This window comes from Polypterus senegalus, chromosome 3 (assembly GCF_016835505.1).
Source record: "Polypterus senegalus isolate Bchr_013 chromosome 3, ASM1683550v1, whole genome shotgun sequence".
Taxonomy (NCBI): Eukaryota; Metazoa; Chordata; class Cladistia; order Polypteriformes; family Polypteridae; genus Polypterus; species Polypterus senegalus.
In genome coordinates this window covers 137860427-137875246 of record NC_053156.1, presented here as the reverse complement: position 1 = coordinate 137875246, position 14820 = coordinate 137860427, and positions in this window count along the sequence as shown.

Here is a 14820-nt window from a genome sequence, read left to right as displayed (position 1 = left end):
AAATAAAAGGCCACAAGCTAGAGCATACAGCATGATGTGATGAAAACAACCCAGACATAGTTCCTGGTGCCTCTTCTACTTCCCACTAACACATGATATGCAGCCAATTTAGAGTCTCAATGCAACACAATGCTAGAGGAGTTGGAAGTTAAGCCCATAAGTGTATGGAGAGAACATAAAATTTACTGGCTGATAACAATGAGGACAGTGCTTGCAACACTAAGTTGCATCATTCTGAAGCAGAGGGCACTACACCTGAAGTTTGAAGTCATTAATATTATAAGATTTTAATCAGTAATATTTTGTGTTGATAAAATTTTACAAGTGTCAATATTGCTGCTAGAAGTTGTACCCCACGCATACATCTATAATGTAGTTTATATATTATATTATATTTATACATGTATAATGTAGTTTATAATCTTGTATTGGTGAAGGTGACAAATTTAAAGTACTGTGGAGAACTAAGGTAAATTTGAATATTTCGCACAATGATTTTTTTTATTGGATATTTCTCTGCAACTTGGAAAAGGGATTAGAGGGATGATGGGCTAAGAGGACTTAAACCTCCTGTAGAATTCTCACTGTTTGACAGGCATGGACAAACATAACATTGTTCAAATCAGTGGTTATTATTGTTTAGCAGATACTGATTGGCTAAATGTTGTGGTAAATAAAAAAGTTTTCAGTTATAAATGAAATCCAAGGAAATCCTTTTATTTACACCAACTGGTGGAGGCTCACTATGTCTTAAGAGAAGAGCTCCTGTTATCACTCAGGTTAATTTACATATAGTAGTTAGTAAACATTTCAATCATACCAATAAGCACTCAGATAAATGGTACATTCTAGTAATACCCCTCTGACATTAAATAACATCCAACAGTCCCAAAATAGTTAATCATTAAACCTTTTTTCTAAACATTTTGTTTGCAGAATTCTTATGTGTAAACTGTTATCACAGAACAAAACACAACGTTAAATGTTATAGATTTTTCTATTTTTTTTCTAATACTGTATAAAGTGTGCTGGTATAAATTAAGTCAGGATTTTCTAATTTGACAGGCAGTCAGTTTCAACCATGTTTTTCCTTTCCCTTACACTCAGCCTTGTAGTAGACTGGCGAGCCAACCAGAAATATTCGCCACTTTCCACCAAATTCTGCCAGGGTAGTGAAAAGTACAGAACCTCATAAAAACAGGCTTTGTGAGTATTTCAAGAAACTGATTTTTGTGTTGAATCTATATAGATTCTTGGTTCAGAATTGGATAAAAATTAGTACCTACTATAAGTTTAATGGGTTCCTTGCACGTTATATATGTTTGCATGCATTGGTTCTTATGCAATTCAGATATCACCAGTGTTTTCTCTCTCCCACTGGATTACATGTATTTTACTGCTAAACAATGCTGAAACCATTCTTTGTATGAATTCCCATAGGATTGATGTGCATGTGCACAATATCATCAGAAAATGTTAAGAGTGTACGTCTACAGAATGGGTTCCACAGCAAGATTCAGACCTAAAAGATGGGGAAGTATATCTCCCGACAAAATAATGCATTACAATAATTGCAACCATTATTGTAAAGTAAGGTAATTATTAAAAAGATTTATGGGGAAAAAATTGTAACAGGCTTCACAATAAGCCTATGCATTTATTGCACTGGTCTTTTAGAGAAAGTAAATTGCCATCTGACAGTTATTTTTGGAAGTTCAAGATCCATAAGAAGAAGACTAAAAAAATAAGTTGTTGTGTGTGACTACAAGGCAAGACTCAGCATGGAGCAATTAAAATGTCACAGAAAAGTGCAACAGATTCACAAGCTGTGCTATATTTGTATATCCATATATGCAGAAGCACAAAGCAAAAGTAACTTCAGAATGGCTGAATAACCTGAAACAAATCTGTCTGAAAGAAAATCTCACCCAGTGTGCAGAGCTGCTATTTAAGAGACATAAAGCTGTTCTCTGTTTTTCTACATAAAATGACAGATTTCAAAAACTGATTAAGTGCTTTAAAAATATTGTAGAGAACAAAAATGAATGGTCAGAATTGGTAATCCGTTAAATTTAATAATTGTTTAATTGCCTGGAAACTTTTGCAAGGCACAGTATATACTGAACATACACATAAGTAAAAAACTCCATGTAACTGCTTCACCGTTTAAACCTTATGGGACAATACAGTATTAGAAGTGACCTGAGGAGGGAAGGACTTGATCCATGTCACTATGCAGGAGAAGCCAGGGGAAAAATAATGGTGAAGGTTGTAGCTAAGGTTTGAACCCATGACATACTCTTGACATGTTTGCTTACCTGTCCAGATTTATAAAGTTAAACTCAATTTCTTTTATCAGATGGGGCATTGCTATATAGAAACAAACAGCCATAGTTACAGTACTACTACCTGAAAGGCTGTCATGTAAAATGGGATGTTGTGTTTATACATTTATTTGATTTCCCTTTCTAATTACAGTATTTCCTTAATGTTCCACTGTCTAAAGAAGCCTTGTGTATGCAAGTTCTGAAAAGATGTTCTGAATAACTGGTACTTGGGTTTCCTGGCTGCAAATTAAGATTCTCCCAAAATAACCATGGCGAGCCTTACATTGGTTGTATATCAGAGAATATTGGTGGGTGCTTGAATGTGGACTGTCATCGACTGATGCCAAATCTAGAGTTCTTTCTCGTTTCATTAGTCTTTGAAAATACACACAACAGGTGAAGTGATCTTTCTAGCTGTGATAGCATTTTTTGAAAAGTATTATTTAGACCTCTGTAAAGTTAACCTGTTTGTCAAAGATGATTGAACCTCAATGGATTGACAAGACAAGAGTTTAACTCATGCCTGACTGTTGAGCATCATGCAGTTAACTAGGTACACTGTATCATTCACTAGACTGTCTTACATAAGAAAGGGTGATGGAAATTGCAATAAAGTGGCAAATAACATTACAGTACTCTGGTGTTTTAGCACCACCTTTTTCAGATTATTGCTGCTGGAAAAGAGTACAGAATATGGTGACCATTTGCAATACAGACATGTTATAGGCTTAGTAGAAGATGCATATTCTGTCACTTCTTAAATGCTAAAAAGGTTATCATCATTAAGTAGTTTAATATGTTTTCTTAAAATTCAAAAGAGACCCTGCGTTGACAGCACATCTTACCTTTCTCTGCACCAGTACTGGTGATCTGAACAAATTAAACTTTAGTCTCCGAGTGAATGTTCTAAAATTGGTGATCTTGTAGAAGGAGAAGCCTTTCAAATGAGTCTTGACTTTTTTCCTGCTAGATTTAACAAGTCAAATCTGCATTACCCAGTTCTCCCCATGTTGAAGCCAGCCCAGCAACATTGTCAGAAATGGAGGCTTCTTTGATGACACTAGCTGAAAACCTTCTCAAGAGATTTGGCAATTTTAATATTCCACAGGGCATGTGTTCTATTCCTTAGGGGTCCTTTTCAAGTTAAACTGAATATTTTGTAGTTGTTTGCTAAGAGAGAAGCTGATTTTCAATTATAGATGATGCACATCCAAAGCTCTTATATACTGAAAGGTAGATTCAGATACACTGGGCTTGATGCGTTTTGAACTCTCCACACTTATGAGTCTAAAGCCAGGCTTATGCTTGCCCTTTTTATGATGACTATGTTTGGATCAACCTGGATGTGTATGATAGAGGTACTTTCACACTCAATTTTCTAAAGAAGAGTCAGTGTAACCATTTCACAGATTAGCAGTAAGTACTTGTTGCCCCATCATAGCCCTTCGCTCAGCTAACTGGGTATGGATATCAAATGCCAATTTTCTCATTAGGCCACAGATTTCTTGTAAAGATGTATCTAATCCTCATATTACTCATATGTATTAACATTTTTATATTTAAGTAGTTTATTTTATGTCTTTTCACCCTTCTCTCCTTTTTCAGTACAAGGATTTGTCCATGGTAACTGTAAGGAGAAGACAAAACAAAAAAGTGTGACATTAATTTTCTTTTGTTCTTATAACTGCACTAGGGGGGCAAGCCCCCTAGCGCCTTCGGCACCCAACCCACAGTTGCAGCCAGTCTGCCGCTCGAGGGGGTCTGAACGCATCCCAAGGAGGCACAGTCGCTCCTCCAAAACCCCCTCTTAAACGGTGATACAATGAGGAACAAATAGTTTTTGGTTTTTCTTACCTCCTCTTTGCTCGATCAGCTGCTGGCTTGCTACTGCTGAAACCGTGCTGCATGATCTGCATCTCCCGTGGCGCTTTGAACATTTAAAAGCCTGTACAGCAGCTGTATCACTCTTTGTCTTTTATTTCCGGCCTCAGGTGTGGTTAAATCTCTTGGCACTCTTGGTTAAGTTCTGTCTCACAGGACCTGAGTTCTTGATATTTTTTAGTTTATAATTTAAAAATGGAATAAGAATCTAACAACACTACATTAAAATCTGATAAATTCTGAAAAGAATGATACCAAACATATATATGTAGGTTTTAAAATAAGCTCAATATAGCTGTGTTTTCCCAAAATCACCAAAGTTCAGCAGCTTCAACTCAAAACACGGGATTCAACAAAAGCCTAACGCGCAGAAATGATTTCGTTTTAAAGTAAAACAGTTCTCACAAAAAAAAGGAAAAATAAAATAGCACAAAAGAAAAAATTAATGTTAAGAAAAGTTCAATTCTAAGCTTAATCTTGTTACATCTCAAATCGTTACTATTTACTTAACATTTCTGAACAATTTCAAAATGATCAGAAAACTGTTTGCTTATCCCATTTCTAAGTTTAAAATAAATCTTTTAAGTCCCTATGTACTGGGACCTGTTCTAAACAACAACTGAGCTCATTATCACACTGTTTCTCAGTTACAGTAAGAAGGTTCAATCTCTTGCTAACTTATAGGGGAAAAAGACTATACCATAAGTTATGACTATGAAAGAAATTTATGTTCTATTCAAATTAAGCAAACTTTAATATGAGTTTAACTCAAAACTTCATCTTTCCAAGATTGGCTCTTACACCCAATTTAAAGTGTGACATAAAAACTTCACATAAAATCATTGCACAGAATCACTTTTAGGCTTAGGATTTTATATATAGAGAGTAGATTAAGGCCCAAAGAACAATGACAGTTTAATGTGAATTTTTCAAAGTGTTCACCTTGATTTAATTATAACAGCTTAACCTTTTCTGATTTTATCTTATTATTATGTTATTTTTTGGCTCTGTACAATGGCTTGTTATAAAACATATATTGTATGAATATGTTCATTCATTCATCACAAAGATAAATATTTACAAAAAAACAAAAGGGTATGATCAAATGATCTCATCAAAAGCTATGGCCCTTCACAAGATGATATTTATTTTAATTAATTTTGCACACCTGTTAATCAAACTGAACAATTCGTGTTTTATCATATCTGACTGCTGGTGCCATCAGATTTAAAAGGACACAGTGTAGAAATAACCACAGGAGAAATCCATGGTGGGTGGCGCAGTGGTAGCGCTGCTGCCTCGCAGTTAGGAGACCCGGGTTCACTTCCTGGGTCCCGGGTCCTCCCTGCGTGGAATTTGCATGTTTTCCCTGTGTCTGTGTGGGTTTCCTCCGGGCACTCCAGTTTCCTCCCACAGTCCAAAGACATGCAGGTTAGGTGGATTGGCGATTCTATATTGGCCCTAGTTGTGTGCGTGTGTTTATGTGTGTCCTGCAGTGGGTTGGCACCCTGCCCGGGATTGGTTCCTGCCTTGTGACCAGTGTTGGCTGAGATTGGCTCCAGCAGACTCCCGTGACCCTGCGTTCAGATTCAACGGGTTGGAAAATGGATGGATGAAATCCATGGAAGATCAATGGTTAGCTGCCTTACAGCTCCAGAGGCTGAGATTTAATTTGGTTTCAACTGTTTTCCTATCCACATATAATTAGTAAATGCTGTTAGCTGTTAAGACACAGTTTATTATAAAACTGGACTACTGATAAGATTAAGTTTGGAATTGTCTTTATTTTTTAAATTTTTTTATCAACTGTTAATTAGAGTTTTAATAACAATATTGAACAAAAGCAATAATTACCAGGTTTCTCATAAAATAAAAAAGTCACAGTAGACACTAATTATTGTCTGTTGTGACTTATTTAATGAGAAACCTACTTATTATTACTTTTATATTATAACTAGACATTAAGCCCGTTACAATAATGGGCGCTAGAATATTAGTGCATAAACATTAGTAGGAAAAGTTTATATTAAATGGCAAGGGACCTTGTATGTGGCTGTAATATGTGTCACTGTATTGTGTGCCTTTAATTTTCTCTCGCAGTAATACTGGTTTGTATTTCTGTAAAATGCCTGTAATTTTCTCTGACAGTAATACAGTGGAACCTCGGAACAGAAGGTAATTTTCCCCATAGGATTGTACGTAAATACAATGAATCCGTTCCAGACCGTACGAACTGTATGCAAATATATATTTTTTTAAGTTTTTAAGCACAAATATAGTTAATATGTGCGTGTGTCTCTCTCTCACGCGCCTGTGTATGTGTCTCTCTTGCGCGCCTGTGTGTGTGTGTCTCTCTCTCTCTCTGCACAAGGAAAGACTGAACATGTGCGGCCCTGAACGCAAGCAGGACAGAGCCACGGCCGCCAACTCTAAGACCATGGGATATGCTCGACAGAGCCCTGCCCGCCAATTCTAACCCTCCTACTGCGTCATGGGATACGCACAACAGAGCCCCGCCCGCCAACTCTAACTCTCCTCCCACGTCCTCCCTCAAAACCGGTCCTGCCCACACGCAGCCAACATGGCATTTCTCGCCAAGCATCTGCAGTACGCTTACAAAATAAACCAAACTCTATATGCAGCGAAAATGTACTTCTCCAGCTAGATTCAATGCTCAGAACCATCAAACCCTTCGCTAAATCATACAAACACTTGCATGAAATTGCGCAGTCCAATCCAACAGCAGCTGTACGAATGCTTTTCGAGGAAAACCCTAGGCAGAATTTACAACAATACAATGCCCCGACATGTCACACCAATGTTGCAGCGATTTTCATCGGAGAAGATGGCGAACCGCCTGCTGAAAGGGACATTTGCATTTGTCCCATAGGAAACTCCTGTAGACAGATTTCCACGCTCAATATGAATTGCGATCCTATGGTTTACCCACTTTTATTCCCTTACGGAGACATTGGCTGGCACAAAGATTTACAACATGTTCCCGATAAAAGAACCACCAAGCGAAGAAGGCTTACTCAATGCCAATTTTACGCATACAGATTAGCAATGAGGAATATATTTAGTATTTTGCACTAGTTTTCAGCGGCAAACTATTCCAACAGTTCGTCGTAGATGCGTATGTTAAAACAGAGGGCATGTGTCTCAACTATCTCAGATTAGCGCATGGAACAATACAAAGGACTGTCAAACGCTGAAAACAAAAACGTACATGTAGGCAAACTGATCATATTATCGTCCACATTTCCAGGAAGTCCAAGATACATGCAACAAAACCAGCAGGATGCCATGGCCATAATACGTAAATTCGGACAGCCTCAATAATTTATCGCTTTCACATGTAATCCTGCTTGACCAGAAAATTCTACATGCACTGTCGAATACCCAAAGACCGGAGCACAAACCTGATATCCCACATGCTGTTTACTCTTCACAATAATTCTAACAACCAGTCTTCAGTTGTACGTGGCTTTTTCTAGGGTTAGATCTTTCGACTCATTATCTGTCATCACCACCAAAACACCTGTTCACACCTGCGTCTTTCAAGAAGTATTTATTTCTTATTGATTTCTGAATTCCTTTCTCACTGTTTTCTGTTCCTATTCTTACACCGCCATATGCTACGGCGGGCTTCGGCTAGTACAGAATATTTGCCTTGTTGAAAAAAGAAGACTGCATAAGCAAAACCTAGGAAGTAAACATAGTTCAGACAACAGGTCCTGTTGGGGAAAAAATTTGGAAGAAAGAAGGAAGGACAAAGCAACAGCTATCATGGGCCATTTGGCTCCACACAAGCTGCATCAGAGCATGACATTGTATAATATATGGAATAGATGACCCACTTATCCGCACTACTGAAAGATCCAGAAATTTAAGATTGAAAAATGAAGCTTGAAAGGAGATAGATACCAGCAAGATAGGTTTCAAGCAAGAATGTAAAAATCACTTTATAGCTCTTATGCCTAAGCACCACAGTTTCTGCTGGATGCAAGATAGGAAAATGTTCCATAGAAAAAAAGAAAAGAAAAATTTGAGGGAGAAAATGGATGTTAGAGTGAAAGATAGGCAAAATAAAATTAGTAGGAAAACAGACTCGGGGCATCCCCAAAACTTATACAAAAGATGCCTGGGATATTTGACTAGCAGTAGGGACATCGGGGCCCAACAGGCAGACCCATGACAAAACAATTTTAGTGAGCAGGATAAGTGTGGTGAACAATACTAAATCAAATCGAGTAGGGTTCTTAGAAGAAGATGAAATACCGGTGAATATAGGTTTCCAAAGAAAGCTCCACTGTCAAACAGAGAAAATTGATAAAAGGCAATAAGAGGCCTTGTACACATGAATATGTAAAGATGCCACTGGTCACAGTGCAGGCTATAGAAACTGTAAAATGAATGGGAGGGAGAAGCTGAAGATAAGGAATCGTTGCAAGTTTCAGGAACAGATCTTAGCTGTAAAATAAAAAAAATGGAATTGCAAATTTGGATCTTAGTGACTGAAATTTCCAAAGTTCATCTGTTAAAAAGAGAGAAATAAAATGGCACAGCCTATAAATAAAGCAGGGTTACTGAAAATAGGAGTGTGTTAGTGCCACTTAGGACAATAATCTAGAAGTTTTTTAATCCTTTCAATATATACAAGATGAAAGGTCCCAAATTAGTAGCAATTTTAGCTTAAATACTATGACAGGGAGGAGGAAGAATGATCTAGGAGTAGCTATGTTGGATTCAATGGAAATTGAGGAAGAGATATTAACAGGAAGGATCAACCAGCTCCAAACTAAGTGCAGGACAAAAGCCAAATAGTACAATTCAGAGAGAGAGGTTTCAAAACTCCAGTCTATCTTAAATTAGAATAGGGTGGAAAGCTTAATGGAGCATTGCTTTTTGTTGCATTGGAATTTACAAATCAGGGATCTAAGCTTCAACCAAAATGTACATGAATAGGGAAGTGGTAGCATAGCAGTTATACATTTAAAGAGAGAAAATATTCATTTATTTATTATGTATATTCATTTTTAAAAATGGCTAGCCTGGACCAGAAAGACAGCAGAAGAGGTAACCACATAGTGAGTGAATCTTTTAACGCTTTTAAAGACTTGCCGATAGTTAGAGATTATGGCATTTTGCAATGATGGAAAGATGTCAATATCCAAGTATTTCAGACAGTCTGTCACAAAAAATAATTTAAGAATCAACGTTGACTACAGGGAGTGTTTAAAAGAACAGATTTTGTCCAATTGATTTTTTTTCCTGACAGACTTTCAAAAGATTCAAATTGACTTAAATACATTAAGCATGTGCAAAAGATCTGAAGGATCCATATCTTATTATAACAAGATCTTGTCCATATATAATATTTTATGGGGACAGGGGACTAAGAAGCAGTAATTGGGGTGATTTCTTTGTGGAAAAGAAGGGCAATGGCAAGAGGTTATAGGGCCAGATTAAAAGAGTACAATAGTAGGCTGTCTTAGTTCAAAGATTTGCATTGTGGTGAACTGTCTGTGGCTACTCACAAACCCGTGATCTCTAAACCAGAGGAGAGCCCCTTGTGGACAGCCAGCCTCACAGAGCCTGTCTATGAATACTGTGAGGGGGTGACCTGTGAGTGGTGTCGCCAGCTGATCTTTCTCTGTGTCAGCCACAAATATCTTTGCACAATGTCGCAAAAACACTCCACCCATGCACAGTATAAATCCCACCTTTGTCACTAATAGTGTCCAGCAGGGGGCACATTCTCCCTGGGAATTTGTTCTTTTTAGACTTGCAACTCACAGTTTAATCCTGTGTGTATATACCCCTTCAGTAGCCATGGCAGTAATTTTAAGACCAGAGAAATGTGGTTCAAATGAAAGGATATATTTAACTTTAAACTTCAGCTTTCACTCCTTATGTGGACTGCAGTATAATGTTTATACATAGAGTAACAGCTGAAGATAGGCCAAAAGAACAGTGCAATCATTGTTCAGTTCTTCTGTTGGGGTTTTTGATCATTGAAGCTTTATTTGGTATAGTGCAGTAGGCATTGTTTTTGACATAGAGTAGATGACACATTGCTGCTGAAGGGCTCCTGACTAGAGGCTCCCTGACAAGCCTTAAATACCCACACATTTAGCAAATTCTGTGAGCTATTGGTGACAAATACCAGGTATGGGTAACAACCAACTGAGCAGTTTGAATATGCTGTATATGGACTGTGTTCTTCTAAGACCCCAATATATATATATATATATTTTTTATTATTTTTATTTTTATTAATTTTATTGCACTCCATACAAAGCAATCAAGTTTTTACAAAAAGAAAAATAGAGTTAAGAACAGATCGATCCCCACCCTTGAGAGAGAGAGCAAGCCAAACGGCATAAAAATTTGACAGCTTTTAAACATACCTAAATTAATAAATTCTCTATGCTTCATGAACTTATTTTAAAATATTACTGATTAGATCCTGCCATGTTTTGAAAAACGTCTGTACAGATCCTCTAACTGAGTATTTGATTTTTCCAATTTCAAATAATATAACACATCAGTTTCCCACTGACTTAAAGAGGAGAGTTTGGATTCTTCCAGTTTATCAGAATAAGTCTGCGTGCCAACAGTGTAGTGAATGCAATCACGATTAGTTTGTCTTTCTCCACTTTAAGCCCCTCTGGAAGAACCCCAAACACAGCTGTTAATGGGTTAGGAGGGATTGTGAATCCAAGGCTATCTGAAAGGTAATTAAAATTTTTGTCCAGAATAATGTTAATTTGGTGCAGGCCCAGAACATGTGACCCAGTGAGGCTGGGACTAGTTTGCAGCGTTCACAGGTTGGATCATGCCCTAGATACATTTTGGAGAGTTTTAGTCGAGACAGATGTGCTCGATATATAATTATGAGTTGTATAATTGTATGCTTTGCGCATATGGAGCTTGAGTGAATTCTCTGCATTGCTACTTTCCACTCCTCTTCTGATATATTAATTGAGAGATCTTTTTCCCAGTGTCCTCTTGGATCTTTGAAAGGGAGGGATTGTAAAATGATTTTATATATTGCAGAGATGGAGTCTAAGTCCTTGAGATTGAGAAATATTTTTTCCAGCATGGATGAGGGTGCAAGATGAGGAAAATCTGGAAGGTTCTGTTTAACAAAGTTCCTGATTTGAAGATAGTGAAAGAAATGTGTAGCTGGAATGTTAAATTTGGAATGTAATTGTTCATAGGAAGCAAAGACGTTGTCTATATAAAGATCTCTAAGCAAGTTAATTCCAAATTTTTTCCAGATATTAAAAACTGCATATGTTTGTGAAGGTTGAAAGAGATGGTTCTCTTGCAGAGGTGCCACAGATAGAAGCTTCTCCGTCTTAAAATGCTTTCTACATTGGTTCCAGATTCTAAGTGAGTGGAGCACAATTGGGTTATTTGTATATTGCCGATAGCGTGTGTTTATTGGAGCACAGAGCAAGGAATACAAAGAAGTACTGCAGGATTTTACTTCTATTGTGGTCCAAGCCTGTGTATGTTCTTCTATTTGTGTCCAGGTTCTTATCGCCTGTATATTTGCTGCCCAGTAATAAAACTGGAAGTTAGGTAGAGCCATGCCACCTTCTGCCTTTTGTCTTTGTAGGGTCGCACTTTTGATGCGTGAGACCCCAATATAGCACATTCTTTTCACTATCTATGAACAATGCACTTGTTCTAATCACTTAAGGCCCTTTCCTGAAAGAATTATCCTTCCTGCAGCTGCCTGCATGTATACTAAATATAATTGGTCTCACAAATCACAATATCAAACTATCTTTCGATTCTGGTTACATTGGCATCACTGTCTATCACCTTTGAAAATCTGAAATAGGTGAGATATTTAAAATTTGTGATAATAATAGACATGGTAAGGAGTTCTTATAACTCCATTGATCTTATAAACTGCCACGGGAAATTCCAGCACATGCAGTTAAATGCCTTTTCTGCATGATGACAATAAAGATAAACTAAGGGCTATATCAAGAATGTGCAAGAGGCAAAGCATATTATTATGAATTACTGAGTGTGATTGTTTCTCAAGAAATTTAGCTGATAGTTTTACATCATAGTTTATCAATGAAATGGGACGATAGCTGGAACAATCTTCAGGGTCCTTGCTTTGTTTTGAACACAGGGTAACCAGGGCTGAATTAATTGTATAATTCAAATTGTAGGTGGACATGGAAGAGCTTAATAGTTGAAGATTTTGTGAACCAACAGTTTCCAAAATGTTGAAACTACCTCTGAGGGCAAGCCGTCAGGATCTGGAGAGCACCATCAATTGAATGAATCAAGGGCTTATTTACAGCTTGGATGATGAAATCTGGAAATGTAATATGCCAACATCTTTAACAGATACAGTGGAACCTCGGTTCACGACCATAATTCGTTCCAAAACTCTGGTCGTTAACTGAGTTGGTCATGAACCGAAGCAATTTCCCCCATAGGATTGTATGTAAATACAATTAATCCGTTCCAGACCGTACAAACTGTATGTAAATATGTAAATATATGTAAAGATTAAGCACAAATATAGTTAACTAGCAAAATACCCGCGCTTCACAGCGGAGAAGTAGTGTGTTAAAGAAGTAATGAAAACGAAAAGTAAACATTTTAATAATAACATAACATGATTGACAATGCAATTGTTTTGTCATTGTCATGAGTGTTGCTGGCATATATATATATATATATATATATATATATGCACTCACCTAAAGGATTATTAGGAACACCTGTACAATTTCTCATTAATGCAATTATCTAATCAACCAATCACATGGCAGTTGCTTCAATGCATTTAGGGGTGTGGTCCTGGTCAAGACAATCTCCTGAACTCCAAACTGAATGTCAAAATGGAAAAGAAAGGTGATTTAAGCAATTTTGAGCGTGGCATGGCTGTTGGTGCTAGACGGGCCGATCTGAGTATTTCACAATCAGCTTAGTTACTGGGATTTTCACGCACAACCATTTCTAGGGTTTACAAAGAATGGTGTGAAAAGGGAAAAACATCCAGTATGCGGCAGTCCTGTGGGCGAAAATGCCTTGTTGATGCTAGAGGTCAGAGGAGAATGGGCCGACTGATTCAAGCTGATAGAAGAGCAACTTTGACTGAAATAACCACTCGTTACAACCAAGGTATGCAGCAAAGCATTTGTGAAACCACAACACGCTCAACCTTGAGGCGGATGGGCTACAACAGCAGAAGACCCCACCGGGTACCACTCACAAATAGGAAAAAGAGGCTACAATTTGCATGAGCTCACCAAAATTGGACAGTTGAAGACTGGAAAAATGTTGCCTGGTCTGATGAGTCTCGATTTCTGTTGAGACATTCAAATGGTAGAGTGTTTTAATTTGGGAAAATGGTTCAAGGGGTTAAAGAGTAAGTAGGCAAGAATCAGAGAGAACGGTCCGATACTTCAGTAAAATTTACTTATTCAATTATAACATTTAAATATATATAATGCAGTATAATGCAGTAGCAATAGATTATAGAAACAAATATATGCTTACAGTAATATCAAAAGAAACAAACTTATGCTTACAGTAATATCAAAAGACCCAGAGCCATCATCCTAGACCAGTAGACTGAGGGAGCCCGCGTGTCAGTCTCGTCAGAGGATCAACTCGTGAGCCAGGTATCAAAAGACCGGGCGGTGTGCACTTTCCCTACGGTTGAGCTTCCAAAGAAACTGAGGGCGGAACCTTCCCTTATATACTAATTGAGTGTCCTTGCCCCAAAAGCGGCTTACGTGCAAGCAGTGTATACAGAAGTGATCAGTTTCAGTACACACCCTTCCACGGGACATGGTGTTGTTTTTCCTCTACTTGGCCTTGACCGATACGGTGCCTAGTACCAGAAGACACAATGAAGCCCCTCGAAGTGAAAAACAACTCCTTATATAGCCTTGGCTGTATCTTTAGAACATTCCCGGCTGTTTTTCCCAAAACATTAGTCTTTGCAGCTGGCTTTGCACTGAAGCGACCAACGCCCATCTGCTCTTCTGATTCCCTTCCTCTCTTTATTTTACCTTTGCTTTTTACAGAGAAAAATCCTTCCATTACATAGAGTCAGAACTTGGCGTGAACAGAATGAGAACATGGATCCATCATGCCTTGTTACCACTGTGCAGGCTGCTGGTGGTGGTGTAATGGTGTGGGGGATGTTTTCTTGGCACACGTTAGGCCCCTTAGTGCCAATTGGGCATCGTTTAAATGCCACAGGCTACCTGAACATTGTTTCTGACCCTGATCCATCCCTTCATGACCACCATGTACCCATCCTCTGATGGCTACTTCCAGCAGGATAATGCACCATGTCACAAAGCTCGAATCATTTCAAATTGGTTTCTTGAACATGACAATGAGTTCACTGTGCTAAAATGGCCCCCACAGTCACCAGATCTCAACCCAATAGAGCATCTTTGGGATGTGGTGGAACGGGAGCTTCGTGCCCTGGATGTGCATCCCACAAATCTCCATCAACTGCAAGATGCTATCCTATCAATATGGGCCAACATTTCTAAAGAATGCTTTCAGCACCTAGTTGAATCAATGCCACATAGAATTAAGGCAGTTCTGA